Source organism: Gopherus flavomarginatus, chromosome 1 (genome assembly GCF_025201925.1).
Source record: "Gopherus flavomarginatus isolate rGopFla2 chromosome 1, rGopFla2.mat.asm, whole genome shotgun sequence".
NCBI lineage: Eukaryota > Metazoa > Chordata > Testudines > Testudinidae > Gopherus > Gopherus flavomarginatus.
Window position 1 is genome coordinate 137,900,083 of NC_066617.1, and position 25,768 is coordinate 137,925,850.

The 25,768-nt window shown below is 41.0% G+C and overlaps 1 protein-coding gene across 4 annotated transcripts in view; it reads left to right on the forward strand.

Moving 5' to 3' along the window:
- Nucleotides 1-25,768, forward strand: part of CCDC91 (coiled-coil domain containing 91) — a 335,613-nt gene that overhangs the window by 29,117 nt on the left and 280,728 nt on the right. The window lies entirely within an intron of this gene.

Consider the following 25,768-nt stretch of genomic DNA (forward strand, 5'->3'; position numbering starts at 1 on the left):
CTGCAGGGCCCAGGTTTGGGACCTACTGGGCCTTGCAGTTGAGGGCTGTGTTGGCAAGAAAGTTTTTCTGTCTCTAATGAAAGAAATGTATAGTGATGGGATCTGTTGATACTTTCCAGATTCCAGAAGACAAGGTTTCTTACTAAAGGCTTTGCAAACCCCTATTAAATATATCAGTAGGATTTTGCAATTGCAGCCTCCATCTCTGCTGAGGGCAGTAAAGGGATTCTCTCCTTTCTAGCAAGGAGGCTCTACAGACGCTGTTTTTCCTCTCTGCCCGCATATTCATCGATCCACAAGATGGTGCTCTTGTGCCTGAAAAACCCAAGTGCAAGTTGACTCTGGACAGATGCAGAGAAGTACTAACAGTTTAAAGTGGAAGATCATCTCTCTTGTTCCAAATCCCCAAAAGCAGATTTTGCTGTTGCAGCCTGGACAAAGTCTGCTTCCATTCTTCTGGAAGTCAGCATTTCTTTTAAATAATGTCCTTTTCCAGAAAATTTAGGGAGCTGATTACTCCGATTTATGAGCTTTAGACCACAAACTTCAGTATGGCCAGTTACAGCTTCAACATTTCCACCTGAAGTCTGGATATTGGGCCATAATAAACAGATGAAGAGACACAGTATCCTACAAAAAAATTAGGAGAAACATATCCAGATGCTTTCTGGTCCTCAACGCTATCAATGACCTGCATCAAAACTTCATAAAACTGCAAACCAGCGCTGAATCTTGTTCAGATCAGGTGGGGGGTGCGATATGATTATGCTTTGGAAGCAGAAACAGTGTGGATAAATATCAATTTTTTTTTAAAAAAAAAAGTCAAATCAGATTTTTTATTTAAATCAGATTTTTTTGAGGAAAAAACTTATCTAAAGATTAGTTTGAATTAAGATACATTATACCTCAAAGATATCTCTTCATGGAACAGGGATTATAAATTCCAATTCTATAGTATGAGACAATATATTCATGTAATGTTTTAAGAAAAGTTTTGTAAATGAGTTCCAATAGTTCATGGATTAGGGACCCAATCTTATGGGGTTCAGGGAGTTCTGTGTAGATTTAGGTTAATCTTTCTATCTACCCAATGGGACTCAGAGCTCAGTCTAGAAGATACCACCAGAGATGCTTAGTTTTTCAGTTTCTCAAACTGTATATTTGTGTCTCCAGAGATAACATGCTTGTTGACAGCAAAAATGTTTTTAAATAAATGAAATGGAGAGGTGAAAAATAACAGACCTCAACCCTATTGCCCCTCTGCAGATTTGTGTACACAGAGTCAATCCCTTACCTCTCTTAAAAGTGTAAAATTTCAAAAAGTTAAATGAGTAGAAGATTGTTGGGGGTGGAATAGATCTGGAAAAGTAGAAGTTGTCTGGAGATAAATGAGAGAAGGGAGGAACAGGCAGTAGAAGTGGAAAGAAAAGTGAAGCTGTTTGAGCAGCATATTCCAGAAGTCTTGAGATCTTTCTGAGTGTAGCCTTCATTGATTTGAGATCTACCATACTATTCTCTCACTAGAAGGGAAAACCTATAATGGCAGCAGCTGTAAGACAGACCCAGTTTGGGAATATTTTAATGAAGTTCCTCTACCCATGGGTGAGACAGGCATGCATGCAAAATGCATGGCAACAAAGAAATGCAAGGCCTGGTTTCCTGAATGAAGCAACATCATGAGAAGTGTTCCTTCTCAGGAGGAAGATGTGTTGAAGATGATGAAAGGAACATGTCTGAACATGCAGGATCTTCAGGTTGGTAAACTTTTATTTCGTACTTTCTTAAATACTGCCTGTTTTCTGGACTATTCTTGAATTCTCATGTTTGAGCAAAAAAAATAGTCCCATAGAGTAACAACTATCATTTTACATGCAGTTGTAATAAAAAATAAATAGCTGAAATAGACAGATCTTCTTTTTACAATTTCACCTTTAAAATAGTACTGACTGTCAGTGAATGCAATGAGTAATACTAAATAAGCAGTATGGTGGTAATAATTAAATAACTGCATTGACTTATTTTGTTTAGGAGAATTCATCCTCAACATACAGGATTTTGAAGACTATCTTCCTTTCTATGGTTTCAGAGTTGTCTGCCAATGATAGTGTTTCAGTTACATCATGTATGTCACATAGCCACAGTATATCACCTGTAGCAAAAAAAAAACAAACAACAAAAAACAAAAAACAAAAAAACCCTCCATCATCCAGAAACAACCATAGATAAGATTGTGATAGAACCAGCAGATTAAAAAAAGAGGTAATTGATGAAAAAATTGCCCGGTTTGTTTATGTGACAGGCTCTCCTTTCTGTATGATTGAGAACCCACACTTCCTTAACATGGTTCAGTCATTAAGACCAGGATACAGTGCACCCAAAAGAGCAGATGTCACAGGCAAATTGCTAGATAAAGTGTATGAAAGAGAAATTGAGCAGTGTGCAAAAGGTCTAGAGTGTGGAGCAATGTCCATAATGATCCTGTTGTATGTGCTTGTGTGACAACAGGAAAAGGGAATATCTTCCTTGCAGATAATGCACCTACAGCAGAATACTTTCAAGTAGTAGCAGTAAAAGCTATAACAAACTTGGAAAAAAAATCAAATGTCTAGTATGCAGCTTGGTCACAGACAATGCTGCAAATGTATGCAAGATGAGAAGAAATTATTTAGAAGAGAGTGAAGAGCATCCCAAGCTAATAACATATAGTCGCAGTGCTCATTTGATGCACCTCCTAGCCAAAGACTTCAGTGTTCCAGAAATAAAGGCTAATGTTGTTGAAATTGCAAAATACTTCTGTAACAACCACTTTGCAGCAGCTGCTCTGAAAAAAGTGGGAGGAACCAAGCTAACTCTCCCACAAGACGTGCGATGGAACTCAGTAGTGGACTGTTTTGAGCACTATATCAAGAAGTAGCCTAATCTGATGACAGTTTGTGAACAAAATTGTGGAAAAATAGATGGCACTGTTACTGCCAAAAGTTCTCAACATTGGTCTTAAGAGAGGTGTTGAATATAAGCTGGGTACCCTGAAACCTGTTTCTGTAACCTTGAACAAAATGCAGGGAAATAGCTGACGCTATTGAAATTTGGAGGAAACTGAGTGAGATCTTAAAATGAGAAATATGCAATGACAGAGTTAAATTACAAGCATTAAAAAAATTAATGGGACAAGCAGTCTTTCCGGCTCATTTTTCTTGCAGATTTTCTCAATGCTCGGTACCAGTGTCAAACCTTAACTGCTGAAGAAGAGGAATTGGTATGACATGGACATCCAGCAATCATCCATCCATAATGCCAGCTATTATAAACTTCAGAGCTAAGGGTGAACCATTCAAGAAATATATGTTTGCTGATGTTTTAAAGAAAGTCACACCAGTGAGCTGGTGGAAGTCATGAAAGCACTTGGATTCAGAGACTGTTGAAGTGATAATCTAACAGCAGTAGCTTCTTCTGCTGGTGTAGAAAGAATATTTTCTTCTTTTGGACTAATTCATTCCAAACTGAGAAATCGTTTGGGACCTGAAAAAGCAGGAAAACTTGTTTTTCTTTTCCAGATTATGAACAGACAGTAAAATTAAGATGAAGACGACTGAGTTAACTGTAGAAGCCAATATTTTAAGTTTCTCATGTTGACCTGGCTGATGTAGTAGATTTAATTTTATTTTTTTTAAATTTCATTTAACTGTTTTAGTTAAAAATAATTTTAACAAAAACAAACCTGATTTTAAAAAACATGAATGTTTAACTAAATTCAAGAATTCATATGCATGTTTTGTTAAAATATTATATATTTGCTGTTGAAGAAAAAAATAGAGAATGCATAACGTTGTTTTAGTTAAATAAAACAATTTAAATGTCTGTCTGGTGATGTTCTCCTCCTAATACAGCATGGCAAGAAAATCCTCCAAATATTCATGATTAACCTGTTGAATTGGAGATAGTTCACCTCCCAATGACTTCATAAATATCTGCTTCAATTATTTTTGGTAAATGAAATAACCAAACAATCATTCTTTTTCTGATACAGCTGTAAAACTAACCTGAAAGATTTTCAAAATAATTCACTTTTAAAATATATAGTGTTAACCTTCTAAAAATGAAACCTGCATCTATCTCTGAGTTGTGAACAATATGTATTAAAGTTATAGCAACCAACAAGAATGCACTTTTTAAATCAAATCTGCCCTGAGCAGAAATATTTCTTGAAAAAATTTATAATGCTTATTTTTAAGATGTGTAAGGTATTTCTACTGTTTAATTTTCCTCAGAGAACTTGGAGTAAATTGTTTGGTCCTTTCCCAGAAATGGAACAGTTAAATGGGAACTTTAAAGTCAGTTTTACCTTGGACTAGGGCAAGGGTTCTCAAACTGGTGGTCTTGATCCCTCAGGGATATGCGAAGTTATTATGTGAGGGTCGCAAGCTGTCAGCCTCTGCCCTCAAAATCTGTTTTGCCTCCAGCATTTATAATAGTGTTTAATATTAAAAAAAGTGTTTTTAATTTGTAAAGGGGATGGGGGTCACACTGCTATGTGAAAGGGATCACCAATACAAAAGTTTGAGAACCACTGGACTAGGATGACTTTTTAAAAGCAACACTTGAGCTCGGGGATGTCTCTCTTCATATTTCAGTCACAAGAGACATATTGGTGATTGTGTTGCTCTAAGTGAAAAGTTCATCCTAAGCTCATCTTTAGCTTTGGAACTGTGAGCAGTGCTTCCAGATTATTGAGAAGTATTTCTAATTCATTGTTCTATCTTTCATCCTGGACAGACGATTTAAGAGAATGATTGATTGTGATGACTGAGGCACTTTGGAGAGAAGTTAAACCTGATCTATACTGGCTCATCCAGGTTCTTTTAGATTAGAACAGAGTGAGAGTTGTCTATAGGTGCATGTAGACTGTTCAAGAACTAGGTCTAGTGATATTGTAGAAATGAACTCTACGGGAATAATGGATTCTCTCATCTTGGATCCTTTTATAGGTATAGAAAATAAGTTACTGCCTTCTGAGAAGTGAATCTCTGAGACTGGACAGGCTGATGAGATCTGGGGCAGGTGAAGGAAGGGCATGACTTTTGTCAAGATTTAATCTTCTGGATTTCAATCCATCTGCATCCTTTTACAGTTGTTACTTCTGGCAGCAGATATTCCAGCAATCTGAAAACTTGGAACTTCCCAAACCAGGCCTTTCTCTTTGTGGCTGAACAGATGAAACTGTTCATAAAACTGCCACTATGGTAGTTCCTGAAGCTACTTTTATGCAGGATGTCGGCCTTTGAGTGTTAATGGTTACATGTGGAGTCCCACATTTGCCAAGGTGTGTGGTCTGGCATGGGGAGAAAAGTGACACGTGGTTGAGCTGAAGGTGGTTTAGATCAGGAGTTCTCAATCTTTCTTTCTGGGGCCCCCTGAACATGCTGTAAAAACTCCACAGCTCACCTGTGCCGTACCAGCAGGTTTTCTGCATATCAAAGTTAAAGGTTAGCAAGCAGGACAATTACCTGGTTCCCCATGAAGCTAAGTTGCTTAGGCTTTGGCTTCAACCTTAGATGGTGGGGTTTGGGGCCCCAGACTACAGTTCTGCACAGCAAGGCTTTGGATTTCTGTCCTGGGCCCTAGCAAGTTTAATGCTGGCCATGCTTGGTGGACCCTCTGAAGCCTGCTTGTGGCACCACAGGGGCTCCGGACCCTCAGTTGAGAACTGCTGGTTTAGACTGCTTTTCTCTACAAGTTACAACTCTGCCTCAGGAAACCTACTCCTAAATCAAGCACAGCAGCAGCTGCCTCTGTGAACTGCCAATACAACATGACTAGATGTTGACTCAGGATCCTTTCTTGTCTTCTAATGGGGCAGAAGAAAGCTGTATTCTCTCTTTTGGTTCTCCATAGATTTTGTTGAGAAAATGAAATATCTGCCTGGTTTACAACAATGATATTTGGGGGAGGCGGGGAAACAAACACAATTCTACCCCTTCCTCATATCCTGCATCTCTTCCTATGAGCTTTATCCCACAATATCCAATTTCTCTCTGTTCTCTTCGACCCCTCACTCACAGACAAGTGTACAAAGTTGCTCCAATGCATGCACTAGTACTTGCCTCTTCAGTTACACCTCATGCACATGCTATAGCTATGCCCAAGTTCCTGCCCTCAGCAGCACCTCCAGGACCAACCTACACAGAAGGCAGGTTGCTATATTTCTGAATCTTCTTTGGAGAACTCCCTGTTAAATGCTTTTCCCTAGTGCTTACATAGAGATGATATCCACCCTTTCCTTGTCTTACAGAGGACGGCAGGGGAGCCAGCATGTGTCCTAGAGGGAGTTATCAGAACCTCTTTCTCCCTTTGCTTTTTCCTCTTCCCCATGTCAGAAGCCAGGACAGGGGTGAGAGCAATGTCATTTTAGCTGGCAGAGTGGAATGGATTTACACTTTGTCATCTGTTGGTCCTTGTGATGGAGTGTGCATAACCCCCTCTTGTCCAATGCTGGATAATCCCACACTATGGACGGCGGAAGTCCTGCCCCTCAGACTGAGCTGGGCATTGTCCAGCTACTGCCTCAATAAAAAAAGAAGGCCAGCTCATTCTAGGCTGACTGCTGGAGGGGAAGGACCTTGGGTAGAGGCTCCAGCTGAAGAGACATCACAGCCTTTGCCTGCAGGAACTGGAAACCCTGAGAGCCAGACCTGATGGCTGTGGCCAACGGAGCCGCAGGGAGTCACCTGTGCTGAGGAGCCTGGGAGCCTTGATGTACAATGGACTATGGTGCCTGGAAATGTGGTAGGAAGTGACCTAGGGGGAGTGCATGAGTAGTACCTCTCACCCAAGACACATCAGCATGTGTTGGTGGGAGTCCCCACTGACCCAGTGGCGGATCACTCCGCAATTGTCAGGGCCGTGGGTCGAGGCCTGGTAGAGTCGAGTAAGCCTGGATCTCCCTACCCAGGCCGCCACCCTTAGGGATGGCCCCTTCATCCTCCCTGGAAACTGGCCTCACTGCCCTGCACCCAGGCACTGCGATGACGACTCCAGCCATCGGGTTATACTTCCATGTACTTGAAGGCAGTTATATTGACACTGGCCATTGGGCCGCACTGCCCTGTGCCTAGGATCTGCAACATTGAATCTGGCCATTGGGCTGCATTACCTGTACCAGAGGGCTGTTATATGGACGTTGGCCACTGGGGCACATTGGCCCGTGTCTGAGGGTGGTTATATTAACTCTAGCTGCTAGACCGTGCTGCCCTGAATGCAAGGGCTGCTGGAATTGAGTCTGGCCACTAGGCTGTGCTGCCCGAATGCCAGGGCTGTGGGAAGTGACTGTTCGCTTTCAACCTAAAGGCAGTTGGGGAGACTGTAACAGTGGTGGTATCACAACCCTGCCCCACCCTGAAAGGGGGACGGGGTGTGCATACCCCACGACACGTAGTGGAGAATGCAGGCAGCGATCGGGCCCTGCTTGAATGGCCCCAGGGGGAGGAGATTATTATTAAATAACCCTCCATCACCTGCCTACTCGTTGCTTTGCCCAAGATGGAGACTGAGAAGATTTTGAAATGGATGCTGGAAAGTCAGCAGCAGCAGGCAACCTAGCAACAGCAGGCCCAGCTGATGCAGCAGATTGCTAGTCAGTACCAACTCCAGATGACCTAGCATCAGGAGCAGCTGCAGCAGCTGCTTTGAGAGTTGGCTATCCAGCACCAGACCCAACAAGAATACTTAATCCAGCAAATGGCTGCGTTGATGTGCCCGACTGGTGCACACAACCCCATCCCAATTGGACAGGACATGGGGGCTCTTCCCCCGGTCTGCCAATATGACTGTCAAAAATGGGACCTAGTGATGACCCCAAGGCATTTTTGGTGACTTTCGAACAGGTACCCACTGCCACCAAGTGGCCACCAGAGCACTGGGCTATGCGGTTAGTGCCCTATGTGATGGAGCCAGCCCCAAGCAGCCTACTGGGGGTTAGACCCACAAGATACTCTAGTATATATGAGAGTGAAGCCCACCATCCTGGACCAGACAGGAATCAACCCCAACATGTACTGATTGCGCTTCTGCCAGCAAAGATACCTGCGGGGGACTAGGCCCCGAGTGGTAGCCCAACATCTGAGGGACAATGCCTGGCAATGGTTGGAGGCAGAGAAATGGTTGAGGCTCAAGTAGTGGAGACTGTTGTCCTTGAGCAGTTTATCCAGATCCTCCTGGGTGGAGGGAAAGAGTGGGTACAGTGGCATCGGCCGATGATACTGGCAGAGACCATAGAACTAATGGAGGACCACTTGATGGCTGATGGGCCGGAGACATGGCTGCGGAAGCCTGGGAATCTGAGCAGGAGGGACGGACTGGCTGGGGGGAGCGTCTGCAAAATAGACACAGGGGAATCACAACTTTTCCCCTGACCACCAGCTAAGCCCCCAACCCTCGAACGCTGGTGCCCAATCAGCTGGACCCAGACCAACAGGGAAGGAGACCCTCAGGAGGGACAGAGTAAACTGAAGGCAGACCCTGGGACTCGGAGAACACGTGATTGTTGATGGGAATGTTGCCAAGAGGGGCACTTTTGGATTACATATGGATTGTAATTATGGGCAGGTCTGCATAGTTGGCCCTCAGGCCAGGAGAAAGGGTCCGGAAAAACTCGTAGTACCAGTTTGGGTGGAAGAAATCCTCACAACAGTCTTAGTAGACTTGGGCTGTAGTCAGACAATTATTCGGGAGGGGATCATTCCTGACCTTGAACTCTCTGGGACAAGTATACAACTTCAGTGCATCCATGGTGATATACAGCCTTACCTCGCTGCCTGGATAAGACTTGAGATATACGGCTGAGAAGAAACTCTCCAAGTCAGTGTGGCTCCCAGGCTAGCCTACCCCGTGGTGTTGGGATTAGACTGGCTGGAATTTCAGGAAATCTTGCGAGGCTATGGCTGACCTTCTCCTGGAGGAGGAGATGCAGGATTTACAATGGGGGAACTCTTCGGCCACTCCAGGAAACCCGACCCCAAAGAAGGACCATCTCTACCCCCTGAGCCGCCCGCCAAGACCTCCCTTCCCCAGGTACAGAGCATCCTGTCGAAGATGCCCAGTGGGAATTGGAGCTTGATAGAGACTTCATACAGGAACAGAGGAAAGACCCATCTTTGAGTAGTGCCTGGGAGCAGGCAGCGACCCCAGACCAGGAGAGAGATGATACGCCTCACCTCTCACAAGGACCACGGTTTGAGATTTGAGGGGACTGCCTCTACTGAGTGGTGCAGGGCCCTCAAACACAGAAAGTCATCCAACAGCTCTTGATGTCCCGTAGCCTGTGCTGGAGCCTTCTGCATTTGGCTCATACAGTACCTTGGGTGGGACACTTGGGTAGAGAGAAGACTCTCCAGAGAATAGCCTGCCCTTTATTCTGGCTTGGCATATACCAGGCGGCGAGGGATTATTGTGCTTCCTGCCCTGAATGCCAGCAGGCTGGACTGAAAGGGGCCCTCCTTGTACCTCTCCCTGTGGTTGGCGTACCATTTGAATGAATTGGCATGGATCTGGTGGGACCACTAGAAAAGAGTCAGGGAAGTGGTTCATCCTCGTACTGGTCTATTATGTGACATACTATACCAAGGCCATTCCCTTATGCATGGCTATGACCCCTAACATCGCGATGGAGCCAGTGAAGGTTTTCACTTGGGTCGGGGTTACCCAAGGAGATCCTAACTGGTCAGAGCACCAATATGTCCTCCAAACTGATAGCGGAATTGTCGTCATGAACATTCAGACTCTTGGGACTTCGGTGTACCACCTAGAAACCGATAGGTTAGTCAAACGCTTTAATGTAACCCTCAAGTTAATGCTCCGCAAGTTTGTAGAAGAAGACCCCTGATGCTGGGACTCCTTATTGCCGGCTCTACTGTTCGCTGTATGGGAGGCTATTGTATGGTTCCTCAGAAAAGGCTAATTATCATCAGGTATATTCCCTTTAATTTTGTGTAATCAGTTGTGTTTTTCTGCTATAGCAGGGATAAATTGAATAGAAAGCCCATGGGAAGGGATGAGCAAAACTACAAAAAGCTGCAAAATTCACTCATTTCTACTTTACCAGTCAGAGAGGATAAATTTATTATTTGCATTGATGTAACTGGACCACAGAAGACAAAGGCTAAGGGCTAGATTCTGAAACCATCTCTCGCAGTGAATAGTCACACTGATTTCAATTGACAAGGCTTGTGGAGTAAGGTAGGTGGGTAGTATCTGAATGTGACCCTAAAAACTTTTGTTTCTCTTTTCTTCTCCAAGAGTGTCAATGAATATAGCAAAATATTCCTGATGTAAAAGAGCAAACTACAGCTGCTGCATTCTTAAGGTTCACAGTCACCTTCTACAAGAGTTGGCTTGCACAGTCTTAAAACTATTGGATTAAGGAGCTTCAGTCAAAAAAGAGCTTGTAGTTGCAGCTTTGTATATACTCTTCCCACTTAAAACCCCAGTCGAAAGTTCTTATCTGCCTTGTCAAAAAAGGAGTTCTAGACATCTTCAGCTCACTTAGAGCAATGATAATGCTATACACTATAGGCCACAGACCCGAGTAGTGCCAATAAATAAAAAAGCAGTAGTGTCCAAAACAGCAATTAATTCTCTTTTTCCTTGCAAATTTTAATGTGCAGTATTTGAATAATACCCTTTTGTGTAATGATTAAAAAAACCTTCTGCAACTTGAAGAGTTTCCAAGTCTAAATGCTCGTTGAGTAAGTCTCCAAAATGATGATAAGCCTACGTTTATTCCTAAAGGGTTTTTACAATGTTTAGCTTTGGCTCTAGTCAGAAATGTTACAGGTATCTTTATTCAAGAACTGTAGCTTATCCAGTATTCATTAGTGAGGAGCACTCAACTTTAAGTACCATAGTTCTGAATAGTAGAAGAGTTTAAACTATCTGTCAGGAAATAATTATCCCCATTTCCTACCTCATCTGTTCTATTTTGGCACAAACTCATAAGTTATTAATGAAGATTTTATATAAATTCTGTGAAAGCAATTTTTGTAAAAGGTCACATAGAAATATTATAATTAGTAACATAGTCTCATTTTTTTCAAATAAAAAACACTTGTTTTCCCCTGTACCCCTGATTGTGTGATGCTGACCTTTGGTGTACTTTATGCCTTCCTAGGTGATAAATACTGAATAGTTAAACTTGAATTTTAGAAATGCAAAAGAAGCTTTACTTTGAAAATTGACAGAGAGCTCTTTACTTTTCAAACAAGACTTTGAACCCTACTCCTTTTATTAAAAAAAAACAAAACAAAAAACTCACAAAAGAAAATCTTAAATATTCTCTTTTATCAGATCTTTTCATGTAAGTTTTACTGCACACTTTATTTCTCAGTTTTTTTTATGAACTTTGCGTCACAGACATGAGACAATGTATATAACAGAATAAAATATTAGAGTTCAACTCTCCACTGACTTCCTGGATTGAGAGTCTCTATAATATATCATTGTATTCTTGTGGAGCTAAAATTAGTATGTCTCCACATTTTATGCCTCATTACATTCACCATTTTAGAAGAGGATCGGGCAGATATGCCACTGGGAATCTCTAAACTCAGTCCTAAAGGGAAATATGCAGTAATAATATCTGTCTTGCTTTTAGCATTCTTTAGTTTGTTTTTAATTATAGATTTAAATAACAAAATTATGTAAAGTGTCTTTCGTTCAATAGGATCCCAAATTGCTATAAATATGAACTTATATGTGAACTACTGCAAATTGAGAGATCACTCGCAGCTCAAGGGCAGACACCTTTTGGGGGCAACATAACAGTTGTTTAGGACCCTGATCCTGTAAAGACTCATAGCATGTAAAGTTAAACATATGTATGAGTACTTCTGTTGAAATCAATGGGATTGAAGTTTAAGCTTGTGTGTAAATCTTTGCAGGATCTGAGCCTAACAGTGCACAGCAATTCTGTGAAACAGTTTAGGACAGGGGTTTTCAAACTGGAGGTCGTGATTCGCTCAGGGGGTCATGAGGTGGTTATGTGGGAGTCGTGAGCTGTCAGCCCCAGACTCTGACGTGAGTGAGGGCAGGACAGCCCTGAACCCCCATGAAATTAAAATTAAATTTAAATTAAATTACCCCCCCATTTTAATTTATAAGGGAGGTGTTGCAGCCAGAGACTTGCTGTGTGAAAGCGGTCGCCAATACAAAAAGTTTGGAAACAACTGGTTTAGGACAACTATTGAAGAGTAATCTCTACAGTGTTAAAACTGCGTATTTTCCTTAGAGTACTTGTCTATATGCACATTCTGATAATGATGTGCATGTGCCTCACGCCAGAGATTGGAATCTTTTGGCCGGCAGCATTCATAAAGTGCACATGTATTCTTCAGTCCTTGTGCTCTGCATTAAGGGCATATAAGGACAAAGTGTGCTGACCACCATTCTGTTCCTCTCATTATCTCCTTGCTTGGAAACAGCTGGTAGTCTCTTGGACAGGCTCTCTTTCTTAACTAGATGTTTTTTATAGTTAGCTTTTCTACTTTTAATCAGTAGTTCTTAAGCAAAAGATAAACCATTAACTATCTTTTGCAACCCTTAGCTTTAGATTTTGTTACTTATCTCTGGGATGGGGTTTCTGACGCTGGCAAACCTGCTGCCAACTCATGCCAAGATTCCTAGGCCTCAACTGAACACTCACCAATAGCTCGAGACCAGACTACCTCACCTGTGTATTAGTATTGTCAAAATAGATGTTAAAGTCTAAACACATTATTTTAAACTTATGAAATACTCGTAGGATGCTGCATGTGGTAATCTCACTTATATCCTTTGTACCCCATGTTATAAGGTTGTATTGAGTGTTTGTATTGTAAATCTCTTTAGTTGTGTAAATAATCAAATGTAAAATGTTGCCTTCCTACAGAAATGTTAGGTCCTGCTCACCAAGAGGGCCTATTGAAACCAAATGAGTTATTGTGAAACATCAAAAAGCAAAGATCTTAATCGCTCCCCCCATCTCACCTTGAAGAGATGTACATGTGGACTTATCCCAGTAGCTTGAACTCTGGGAGAAGGGAATACAAATTATTGACAAGAATAAAATTTGATCTTTATGCTGCTTGGACTTGGAGAGCGCAAGATTTCTAAGCATAAGCAAGGGATCCCTGGTACTTGATTTGGGTTAACCCTGGAGGCCTTATGAAGCTTGCATAATACAGCCAGCTTCTCTTACCTTTTAGAACCTATGACTGTAACTCGTTGTGTGAGTGTATATTTACCTGTTTTAAATCTTGTAAATAACTCCTTTTTCTTAATAAATCTTTAGTTAATTTATTACAGAATTAGCTACAAACATTGTCTTTTGGATAGGATCTAAGGTGCCGTTGATCTGGGGTAAGTGACTGGTCCTTTGTGACTGAGAGTAACTTGAATATTATTGTAATTTTTGGTGTTAGGGACCATCTAACACAAAGGCAAACTTACCTAGGTGGCAAGATAGACAGGAGAATCTGGGTGAGACTCTCTGTGACTCCATCCATGTTAAGGTTGCTAAGTATAGAACTCACAGCCAGTTTGGGGTTTGTGCCCTGCTTCTTAAAAGTCTGCCCTGAGGTTGGTAATCAGGATTCTGAGCCACTCTAGACAGCTTGATAGAATTGTCTGGCTCTCCAGAACTCAGATGTTGCCCCTCTGACAAGGGAGCAATCCTAGCCTCAGATGGACACTCAGAAATGCCTCTGTTGTTTGAGAGAATGACACATCCCCAGCAGATGTGCGATTTACAAGTCTTTCAACTCCTGAACTAGGAAGGACAGGGAATTCTGCCTTCAGGTTTTTCCTGATGAATTAATCTGAGGCTCACATCTGAACCAGGTTCACTGGACCTTCCCCTGTACAGGGACCTTTAGAGCCTAAAAGCGTAAGTGGGGGCTCTCTACCCTCAAGAATTCTAGTGATCGTTGCCAAAACTACCACCATGAAGACTGCATTATCTTTGGATGGATCTCTGGGTGCCAGAACCCCTAGAGGTAGATTGCCTGCCAAAGCATCCTCTAAGAGGAAAGTATCTCCATAGCATGGAATATCCTTTGAGACTTTGTAGCCCTGAATGGTTTCTGCTGAAGCTCAGTCTCATGCCGATGCCAGTCTCCTGACACTGAAGTGTTTGGCATGGAAAACTGGACCTTCGGAAAAGAACTCGGCACTGACTCTAGTGCCATCTACCTCAGTGGCTCTGGCACTGGAGCTGAGCCAACCAGTGCCATGTTCCAAGGGGCCATCTTTGACTATTGTGGAATTTGTGATACCTCCCCCTGAATAAATGTAATTCCAGTCTGCCTGTCCTCACTAACTTGTTTTATAGTACTTTTTCAAGTGTGCGCACCGATGGACCTACAGATACATCTACAACTACAATGTCCCTTGCTGTCAACTTCAGTTCTGCATTTGGCACCATCTCTCTCCACTGATGCAGCGCCATCCATTCCTACTGAAGGCCTCAGTGCCCCCCATGTAATCAGGTTATGCTTCATCCTCTGCATCATCTTCAGAGTTGGAGGATGAGCAGGACTCCTAGCAGCAACACCTATACTCACCAGAACCCTCAATCTTAGAGTATCCCGACACTCCTTATGACAGAGCTATTGGGCCCAGAAAACCCAGGTGTCATAAACAAATTGTTAAGGGTTAATGTCTCTTCTACCTGTAAAGAGTTACAAGCAGGAACTGGATACCTGACCAGAAGACCAATCAGAAGACAAGATACTTTTAAATTTGGGTGGAGGGAAACTTTTGTGTGTGTTCTTTGTCCGTTGTGTGTTCTTCTCTCGGAGGGTCTGGGAGAGACCAGACATTACTACAGGCTCTCTAAGTTTCTTTTCAAATAGTAAGTAAAAACAGGTGGTTTAGGCTTTTTTTGATTGTTTTACTCTATTTGCAATTGTGGATCTGGCTGGTTAACCTTTATATGTGTAGTTGCTGGGAATATTTTGATTTGTATTGGTACTGGAGGGAAAGTCTCTTTCTGGTGTCTGTAAGCTATAGGACCCTGTATATTTACATCTTGAAGTTACAGAGATAATTCTTTACTTTTTCCTTTCTTTTATTAAAAAGATTTCTTTTTAGAGAACCTGACTGATTTTTTTTTGTTTCCCTTGTTTTATTCCAGGGGATTGGGATAACTCACCAGGACGGGTGGGGGAGACGGGAGGTGGGAGAGAGAGAATTTCTCTCTGTTTTCCTTGAATCTGTTTGCCTCTTTGTGGAAGGGAAGGGAGCTGCTTCTCTGTATGGTGATTTAAGAGGCTGGATCAGTATCTCTCAGGGATAGCCCAGGGAGGGAAATTCTGGGAGGGGGAAAGGTGGGGGAATGGTTTATTTCTCCTTGTTTTAAGAACCCAAGGGATCTGGGTTCTTGGGGTCCCCAGGGAAGGTTGAGGACGTCAGAGTGCCCCAAAACACTATATTTTTGGGTGGTGGCAGTGCTATCAGATCTAAGCTGGTAATTAAGCTTAGAGGATTCAGAGTATCTCATTTTCTGAACTCTAAGGTTCAGATCTGAGAGGGAAAGCTATGACACCAGGCATGTGATTCCCTTCTCCCTGGCCACTAGATTCTTATCCGTCAGTGTCCGGATGGCCCTGCTGGGGTCCGGGACCTCTTCAAAGCGACTTTAGCCAGAGAGAAACTGCTCCAGCAGAAGGTTGTTCCATACAACAGCTCTTCTTAACCCCACATCAAATATAGGAAGAAGAGGAAAAAATGGATGAACAGACACAAAAAGGATGATCTTTCAGTTCTGGTGATGCTGCCATCCTCCTCCTCCTGATGAGACTATAGTGCCTCCTAATGGTCCCACAGCTGGATGACTACAGGTGATTTCAAGATCTATTAAAAAGAATAGGTCATACCTTCCAAATTCCCATTGAAGAGGTTCAGGAGCTGACACACAAATCGATGGGCATGCTACTGGAGTTCTCTGCAGGAAAGATGGTCTTATTAACTTGGAAGGCAATTATATACCTTTCCAAAACTTTGTAGCAAAGACAGGCCATGACATCACCTGCCTTTTGCAAGGTAGATAAAAATCAAACCAGTGCCTTCCAAAAGAGTAGAATTATTTTACATGCACCCTGCCCCATCTTCACTTGTGGCAACAATGATAAATGAAATGGCAAAATTCAGGTTCACAACAAAAGGAGAGAGAGAGTGCCAAAGAATCTGGATTTATTTGGTCGAATAACCTACTCTTTGAACCTAACATTCTGAATGGCCAATGACAAGGTCATGTGGACAATCAAGGCTAATGAGGAACTTATGTTGCTAGTTAATGAAGGCCATTTAGTGGCTAGAGTGAGACTACAAGCAGCATTTGATGCAGTGGACAGCAAGGGAGATTTAGGTTGGACATTAAGAAAAAGTTCCTAACTGTCAGGGTAGTTAAACACTGGAATAGATTGCCTAGGGAAGTTGTGGAATCTCCATCTCTGGAGATATTTAAGAGTAAGTTAGATAAATATCTATTAGGGATGGTCTAGACAGTATTTGGTCCTGCCATGAGGGCAGGGGACTGGACTCGATAACCTCTTGAGGTCCCTTCCAGTCCTAGAGTCTATGAGTCTGAGTCTATGCTGAGACAAGGGACAGATTTTGCATCGGAACTCTGCATCTCACAACACAGTGGCTGGATGGATATCATTGATAGAGCAGGTCTGCTCTGCTCCTCTGCAGTTTAGGGAAGTCCTGAAAAGCAGCAGAACAGAATCAAGAAGATAAATTTATCTGGTGAAATGAACAAGATTTTCTTATTCATGCTACTGGTAATCAGTGATACCACATCACTTCTTAATTCCTCAGATGCTTGACTATTTACTTGAACTGACACACAATAGTCTCTCTCTCAGTTTGGTCAAGGTGCCCATGTCCGTAATCCTAGCTCATTAGCTGTTGGTAGAGGACTACATGCTTTTTTTCTCATCTAACAATAATTAGGTTCCTGGAAGGTCTAATCAAGATGTTCCTACCAATCAAGTAAACTGTTCCCCCATGGGATTTAAACTGGATACTCTCAGCACACCTTGGGGCCACCCTTGGAGCCCATTGCCTCTAGTTCTCTATCACATCTATCAATGCAAATGACATTTTTGATTGCTGTAACTTCTGCCAGAAGAGTGGAGGTGAGCCCAGCACTTGTGGTTGTCCCACTGTATACTGTGTTATATCCAGACAAGGTGTCCATGAAAAGACACTTGAAATTTCTCTTCAAAGTAGTGACAGAATTCTACCTGAACCAGCAGATACCGGTACTGGTATTATTCTGGAAACCTCATGCAGCTAGAACTGGGGCAATAATTACAGCCATTAGATGTCAGGAGAGCCATGGCTTATTACTTAAACAGAACAAAACCTTTCAGAACATCACCAAGAATGTTTGTCTCTATTGTGGAGAGAATGAAAAGCTTTGCCATATCATCTCAAAGACTACATTAAATTGGATTTCTGACTGTTGGAACCTTCCATGAAGTAGTTAGCATAGATCTCCTGATCACACTTAAAGTTCATTCCACCAGAGCTCAAGCTATATCAACATTTCTATGAAATGTACCAGTGTCTGACATTTGCAAAGTAGTTACCTGGGGATCAGTATGTACGTGCATTTGGTAAAGCGGTTCTTCAGTTGTTATTTACCAACATGCTCTGAGCTCCCGCCTCCTTAACTGGACCACTCCTTGGGAGTCACCATTAGTGGAATGTGCATATGGACAAGCACTTGAAGGAGAGCGAGAGAAGTTTATACAGTCACTGGAGTTCAGGATGTGTTGTCCATACTCATATTCCATGATCCATCTTTACATTGCCTCTATTTTGGAATCTTTAACTTGGGATTTTACAGTGAGTGGGAACCGAATGGTGGTAGGGCAAAGCACACCATGTATGCCCTTAGTGTGGAGAACAAGGACTGAATCGCACATTCATGCCAAAAGACTGATCTCTGACACATGAGATGTATGTGCATCCTTAGTGAAATATGCATATGGACAACACATCTCAAAGAACTCCAGTCACGGTACATAAGTAATTTCTTGTAGTATGAAAAAATCTAACCCAAGAGCTTAGGTGCCAAAAAAGGAGCTAGTGCAGATAGACATTAACATAAAAGTGAAACTTTACAAAAGTACAAGTCATAGACTTTAAAGTCAGAAGGGACCAATATGATCGTCTGGTGTGACCTCCTGCACAATGCAGGCCGCAGAATCTCACCAATCCATTCCTGCAATAAACCCCTAACCTAGGGCTGAGCCACTGAAGTCCTCAAATCATGGTTTGAAAACTTCAAGATGCGGAGAATCCTCCAGCAAACGACCCATGTCCCACGCTGTAGAGGAAGGCAAAAACCCCCGAGGAACTTTGCCAATCTGCCCTGAAGAAAATTCCTTCCTGACCCCAAATATGGTGATCAGCTAAACCCTGAGCATGTGAGCAAGACTCACCAGCCAGACACCCATTAAAGAATTCTCTATAGTAACTCAGATCCCACCCCATCTAACATCCCATCATAGGCCATTGGGCATATTTACTGCTAATAGTCTAATTCTGGCAATTAATTGATCTTTGATTATCCCATCATACCATTCCCTCCATAAATTTATCAAGCTTAGTCTTGAAGCCAGATATGTCTTTTGCCCTCACTGCTCCCCTTGGAAGTCTGTTCCAGAAATTCACTCCTCTTATGGTTAGAAACCTTCATCTGATTTCAAGTCTAAACTTCCTAATGGCCAGTTTATATCCATTTGTTCTTCGGTCTACATTGGTACTGAACTCTCCCTCCCTGGTATTTATCCCTCTGATATATTTATAGAGAGCAATCATATCTCCCCTCAGCCTTCTTTTGGTTAGGCTAAACAAGCAGAGCTCTTTGAGTCTCCTTTCATAAGACAGGTTTTCCATTCCTCAGATCATCCTAGTAGCCCTTCTCTGTACCTTTTCCAATTTGCATACACCCTTCTTAAACATGAGAGACCAGAACCGCACACAGTATTCCAGATAAGGTCTCACCAGTGCCTTGTATAATGGTACTAACACCTCCTTATCTCTACTGGAAATACCTCTCCTAATGCATCCCAAGACAGCATTCATTTTTTTCCACAGCCTTATCACGTTGGCGGCTCATAGTCATCCTGTGATCAACCAATACTCCAAGGTCCTTCTCCTCCTCTGTTACTTCTAACTGATCAGTCCATGGCTTATAACAAAAATTCTTGTTGTTAATTCCTAAATGCATGACCTTGCGGTTTTCACTATTAAATTCCATTCTATTACTGTTACTCCAGTTTACAAGGTCATCCAGATCTTCCTGTATATCATTCCGGTCTTTCTCTTTATTGGCAGTACCTCTCCCATCTTTGTGTCATTGGCTCCAAATATTTTTATTTAGTTCATCATTTTTCTTAACTTTTAATAATTGTTACTTATATTTTGATTTGACACCAACGCTGCTTCCTTAAAGCAGTGGTCTCCAAAGTGGGGTGTGCAAGAGGATCCTTGGGGGTGTGCAGCAGGAGGAGCACTTTTTATTTATTTATTTTATTTTATTTTTGCTTCGTCAGGCGGGAGTCTTTGAGTGGCTTCATTTCGTTTAGTTTCTTGTCTTCCAAAATGGTTGACCCGGCGCAGAAGGTGGTGTGTGCTCAAAATTATTTTACCGATAGGGGTGCTTGATCAAAAAAGTTTGGAGACCACCGCCTTAAAGCACGATTCTGATTCTATAGGCAGTTGTGTGGTACCAGACAGTAGAACGTATGTTCTTATCTGACATAATAGGAGTAAATCAATGCATATATGTATGTGTGTGTGTATGTAATTATTTAATATCAATAGATGTACATATCGTGTAGTAACTCAATATAATTTTTCCTGAATATAAATTAGAAATATTTTTAAATTATTTCAGAAAATAGCATGACATTTTATAAAGTTCAGTAACTTCTCAGTCTAGGACAGAATATTGTCCATCCTCAAACTGAGTGTAATTCTGGAAGAAAATTCCACATTTGGGAGTGGAAAGGAAACTTTTTTTGTATTAACATTCCAGTTGTCATGGTTGCTCGGAGATGTGGAGTGTTAAAAGTTGTCTGGATTAATGGATTTGAGGGCCACAGTACAGGTGAAGTGGTCAGGGATGCATGATATTGAAATTTGTCAGAGATATATCAGCACCCCATAGGTGGTGGCATAAATAGATTATTATTTTTGCTTGCTCATACCATATTTAGGGTAGGCTTTTTGGAGCCTGCAGTTTCAGCCAAAGATTTATTCTTTAAATAATGCGGTCTATGTTATGTCCGGTAAAGAAACAGCTAAGAATTCCGTCCTAGATTGAACAGATGGAATGAGTCATTTAGTAAGCAAAAACACATAAGTAGAAACGCGTACGTTGTCATAGGTAGGGGCTAACCACTACTGTATTTGCCAGAAATACAAATATGGCAGTCCCACCCACAGCCAGATCAACACATACAGTTCTGACAAAACAAACACAGCAATACACTTTATAAGTTGTGCTTCTCTTAGAAAGCACACAATTCCACACTAAGGTAGTTGCTTGTTAGAATTGATAGAATAAGTTGGCTGTATGTGCTAGTATGTCTCTGACAAAAAATGGGTTGTAAAATATGTCTTACTGCAGAAAACTTACAGTAACTGCTTTTAAATCTCAGTCAGCTAATAAGCAGGGCTTGAAAAAAAATGTAGTAAACATGTACTAGCCAGAGGTAAGATTAAAAATGGCTGAAGAGACCTCTGAAACAAGATTGGGGCAACACCAGATCAGAAGTTCATTTGCCCTGACATTCTGAACTGCTGGAAAAGTACAGGGTACTGAGCTTTCTAGTAGGGATTTCAACCTGAACCTTGCTAGGATAGGGGTTCCATGTTCTAGCTAAAATGAGTCGGAAAAATCTGAATTTCCACCCCGTACTCCCAAACTGCTGAAAGGAAGAAGGCACTTTCTCTCTTTCCCCTTAATGGTCTCCTGGTGGTTGCAATGGGAAAGGGACTCCATTACTCTGTGCCTCCTCCACCCTTCTTCTTTTTTTTTTTTAAATCTTTTTTCTCTGAACAGCTAGCTTATAGTTACTCTTTTTTGAGGCAGGTCTTCAATGTAAAATTGACAGACTATCGTCACTGTCCGTATGCTCACAAAGTTCTGAATAGCTTTGTTAAAGGTGATCAAACTCTTACTAATGTCATGCTGTTTGGCAAAGCTATACGCATCTACAAAAACACTAAACTAACTGTCTGAAGACACAGGAAGGCACCACTGCCTTGGTTTACAGGTGGTGTACACTGGAAGGCTATATTCTCAATCATAAGAGATAGATAGAAATGTATTCTTTTATAATGAAGGCATTAGAAATTGATGGCTTCGAGCCCCACAATCTGGGAAATTCTTCCTGCTTGACAGTGAGATGTTGGGGGTGTAGACTTCCCAAGCCCTGTAATAAGTTATTGTTTAGAGAGCAATCATATTTTGTAATTGGCTTGGACTAAATGAGATGAGAGATCTTTTCCATCCATAATTTCTGTATTTTTATGAATCTATAATTTGAGGTCAACTACTTGTCCAATTCTGTTTACAATTATTTATTATCGAGTAACAGATATATTGTATAGTCCATATGTAGTTAAGGTGAGACAAATCTCCTAGTTACTCTTTGAAGATTGTAAGCAGTTAATTACTACTTCTGTCGAAGAAACCACAAATAATGTTCTTGTTGTAAGGAGAGAAGAGCTTTATGAGCCCTTTAGAATACATGTTTAATAAAAAACAAAACCAAAGCTGGAAAATATTGCTGGTTCAATGTAAAGGATGAGATTAATGATAATATACGTATATGCTGCACAAGGTCTTCCACATTATCAAAATATAAATCGTTTGGGAGTTTTAAATCATGTTATATTGGGTCACTTTTTTCATGTTAAGTAATTGTGGAAAGATGTATTCAAACCTTTTTAAAACTGAACGTATGTAGAATTGTTTAGGTTTGAAAGTATTTTTCACTGGCAGCAGGCTTCATTTCAGTTCTTGAAAGGTGGGTGCCTAGTTAAGCTTTGAATATCTTCAGCGATGATGCTTGTACATCTTTTCATGATAGTTTGCTATATCGCCTATTGTTCTAAAATTCTTCCTAATATTAAATATGCCTTTTTCGTACTGGAGTTTATGCTGATTACTGCTTGTTCTGTCCTTTATGATGAATGAAAATCCTTTTACATACTTTAGTCAGTTATCATGTTTCTTCTTAGTTTTTTTTTCTTTAGAGAAATGGACATGTCCAATTTAAACTTTAGTTTCTCTTCCAAACCTGTTTTAGTTCCTTTTTCCATCTCTGAACTTGTTCCAATTTGTCTGCCTTGTTTAAAATCCTGTGCTCAAAACTGAGTAAGTGCAGTTCTCCAACTGAGATCTAACCAATGCTGAGTAGAGTGGAATAAAAATTCCCTTTCTAGTTTTGGTGAATAAACTGCTTAATTCAGATTCTCAAACTGTAGTCCATAGACTGCCAGTGGTCCATGAAGCACACTTTGTTCATTTTTGGAACCAAAGGCCAAATGGTGCTGGAGTTCCTTATTTCTAGTTGTTGCATCATATTAGACTGATAAACTGCATTGCATGCTTTTCTGTTACTTTTTCACATAAGCAATTACTGTAGATGGCACACTGGTGCTATGGGATTGTGAATGTGTAGGCATGGTGGACTGTGTAATTGCGAATGAGAGAGGAGGGTTGTCCACAAGGTTTTTAATAAGATGTGGTCCACACTATGGCTACGTCTACACTTGGAGCTGGAGGTGTGATTCCCAGCTTGAGTAGATATGCTTCCGCTAGCTGTCATTGTACTACCATACTAAAAATAGTAGTGTAGCTGCCAAGTACAAACCTACCCGTAGCCCATGGGTGTGTACTTAGGGTAGCTACTGTGTGCCACCACCTGTGTTATGATGGCTGCTGCCTGTGCTATCATGACTACACTGCTGTTTTTAGTGTGTAGCTTGATCAGAGCTAGAGCAAATACGTCTGTAATGCCCAGGTCATGGGCGACCAGACCTAGTAGCTGGAGTCAGCATCCACAGTCGTGAGACAGGAGTTGCGTTGACTGGGCCAGAATACCGGGCGGGAGCTCAGAGGCAAAAGACAAACTGGAGATTGGGAACTGCAAATCAGATACCAGGATGACATGCCAGGAAGTCAAGCCAGGGAAGCAGGAGCCAGGTAGTGGGCTGCATGAGCAGGAAGCACAAGGCATCCAGTCCAGAGCAAGTTGGAGTCCAGTTGTTTGGAGAGCTTCCTGTTCCTGCTGCTGGCTTAAGTAGGACCAGTGAGACTGTGCCAATTGGACCATATGGTGCACCTCTCACTGGTGCTGGGCTTTTTGGGTCTCAGGTAAGCCATGGTCAGTTGCCTGCTAGGTGGAGGGTTATTGTGTGTCGGTTCCCATGAACCTTACAGGCTGAGGCTTGAGATCTGTGAGTCATGACAGTATCTGCTTCAGCTGCTCCTGCTTCACACTCACAGCTTCAAGTATTAGTAGCTTAAGAAAGCATGAGAATCCTCACTATCCTTTGTAGAAATCACTAAATTATTCTTATGCATCTGTTAGGTATATATGCATCAAATAGGTAAACTAAAAAAGGTACAGCTGTTATTTCAATAAGGCTTACAACAAATGCTATCCAGTGACTAAAGTGTGAGTTTAAAAGTATATGAAAGTGAAATAATTTAATTTGTGGAGTAAATAGGTTAATATAGATACTACACTTAATTAAGCTGAAAATAATTTGATGATTGCTAGGTTTATATTGTATGGGTATTTTATAAAAGTATAGTTTAATTATCAGTATCTTTATTGCTCTTTAATGTAACTATTTTATAATTTAAAAAATTACATTAACGTATTGACTTCTGTTTTCTTTCAGATGTTCTCTATGGGCCTGTTCCAAAGCCTATAGTCAGTCGAAAGACTCACATTAACTTTAATGAGCATTGAATTAGGCCCTATAATATTAACTTAGTTTGAACTTCTTTTCAAACTATCGTAAGTTTCTGAAATATTATTTGAATGCTTTATGTAGCTGGATAGCCGTCCTTGATTTTTGGATACATCCTAATGATGTGCAGTGATAAGTGTTTTGTCATATGATTTATTTTGATTCACTTTCCTTCAGTAATGGGTTCCTGTCTACATATTTTCTATATATATCATTTCTGTGGCAAGAAAACAACTCTTTATCACAATTTTCTTAAAAATGCTGTTTTAGTTTGATGTTGTGTGTTTAAACTATTAATGTTAATTGAGTGTGCAGGCATGAATGAAGGATTAGTGTTTGGTCACTTAAGGCTGGATTCATAGACCTGGCATCTGTGCTGCGAAAAATATCCATCTGGCATCTTTGCTGCAAAAAGCTGTGCAAACCTTGAGAATTTGATTTGTCTTTTTCAGGCTTACGTGGAAATTGGGCAACATTTTTATTTAATTGAACTAATTTCTTATTAGGCATAACAATGCTGATTCAATTTAACTTTATCAATAATAATTCAGTAATAATAAATTTGGTAAGTCCTGGAAGAGACAATTTTCTGTGTCGCTAATGATTTTCAGCAGCGGATCGACGCTTGTGTCTGCCTCTAACTTCGGAGAAATTACTCTTTTATAATCTGATTCATTTAGGATTTCTTGCAAACCACCTGCATCTTTTTATTTCTGCCCATATGTTACTGAAATCTTTGCAGCCAGCCATTTAGTTTGACTGGAAAATAATAAATTTTATAAATTTCTTACCTTTTTCTTACATTTGAGATTTGTTGGGTCATCCTTTCCCTTAGTCAAATATCAGGAGGAACTTTGGGGATATATTACTGGTTTAGCTGTCTTCTTTAGGAGCAACCAAACATAGTTTGATTTACCTTCATTAGCTGAGTAACTTGCTCCACGTGTTTCAAAAGAAACAAGACAGTTTTAGCTAAAAATATATCAAAATGCCACAGAAATCATGGCTGCAACTCAAAAATGCTGATCAGTTTTGAAAATCTAAATCAAGGCCTGCCATGAAACCTAGGGAAGAACCTTTGTGGTGACAGAGAGACTTCCAGAAATTCACCACAGTCCTCTTCTGAGTTGGAGTTTGTGCTGATGTTGCCAGACAGCTAAGAGATGTCAAAAGCAGGAAATATTATTGAATTGAGCCACAGTGCCAATTTGGAAAAGAAACTTAAAATGTAAAAATGTTTTTTCCATTCCTGGCAGATGAACGTAACTTCAGAATATATGGCAGATGAAGAAATACAGAAAATTTTAATTCTGCTAGAAAGTTCTACTGGAAAGTAAAACAAACAAAATCCTAGCTTTTTTTTTAAATGAAAAAGTTGAACAGATCCTAGTTTTACAGTAACAAGGAACCATTTTATTTTATTTAGATCGGAAATAATATGGTGATCTGTTATAAATCCAACCACTCAAATGTCAAATGAAGATATAATATAGAAATGTTTGTTACTATAGGTGATCTCAAGTCATTTAGTGATGTCCAAGAGACTAGGTAATTTGGGAGCCTTTAACACCATTGATTATGGCATGTGGTGCGCTTCACTGCTATGTCTATTGGTAGACCGAATCACTTTTAAAATGGTTACTTTTACTGAAGAGATCTTGAACAATATTGCTCTTCCTCACCAGGGGAGCTCCACTGTTGAGTCCCACATGACTCAGTCTTGTAATTC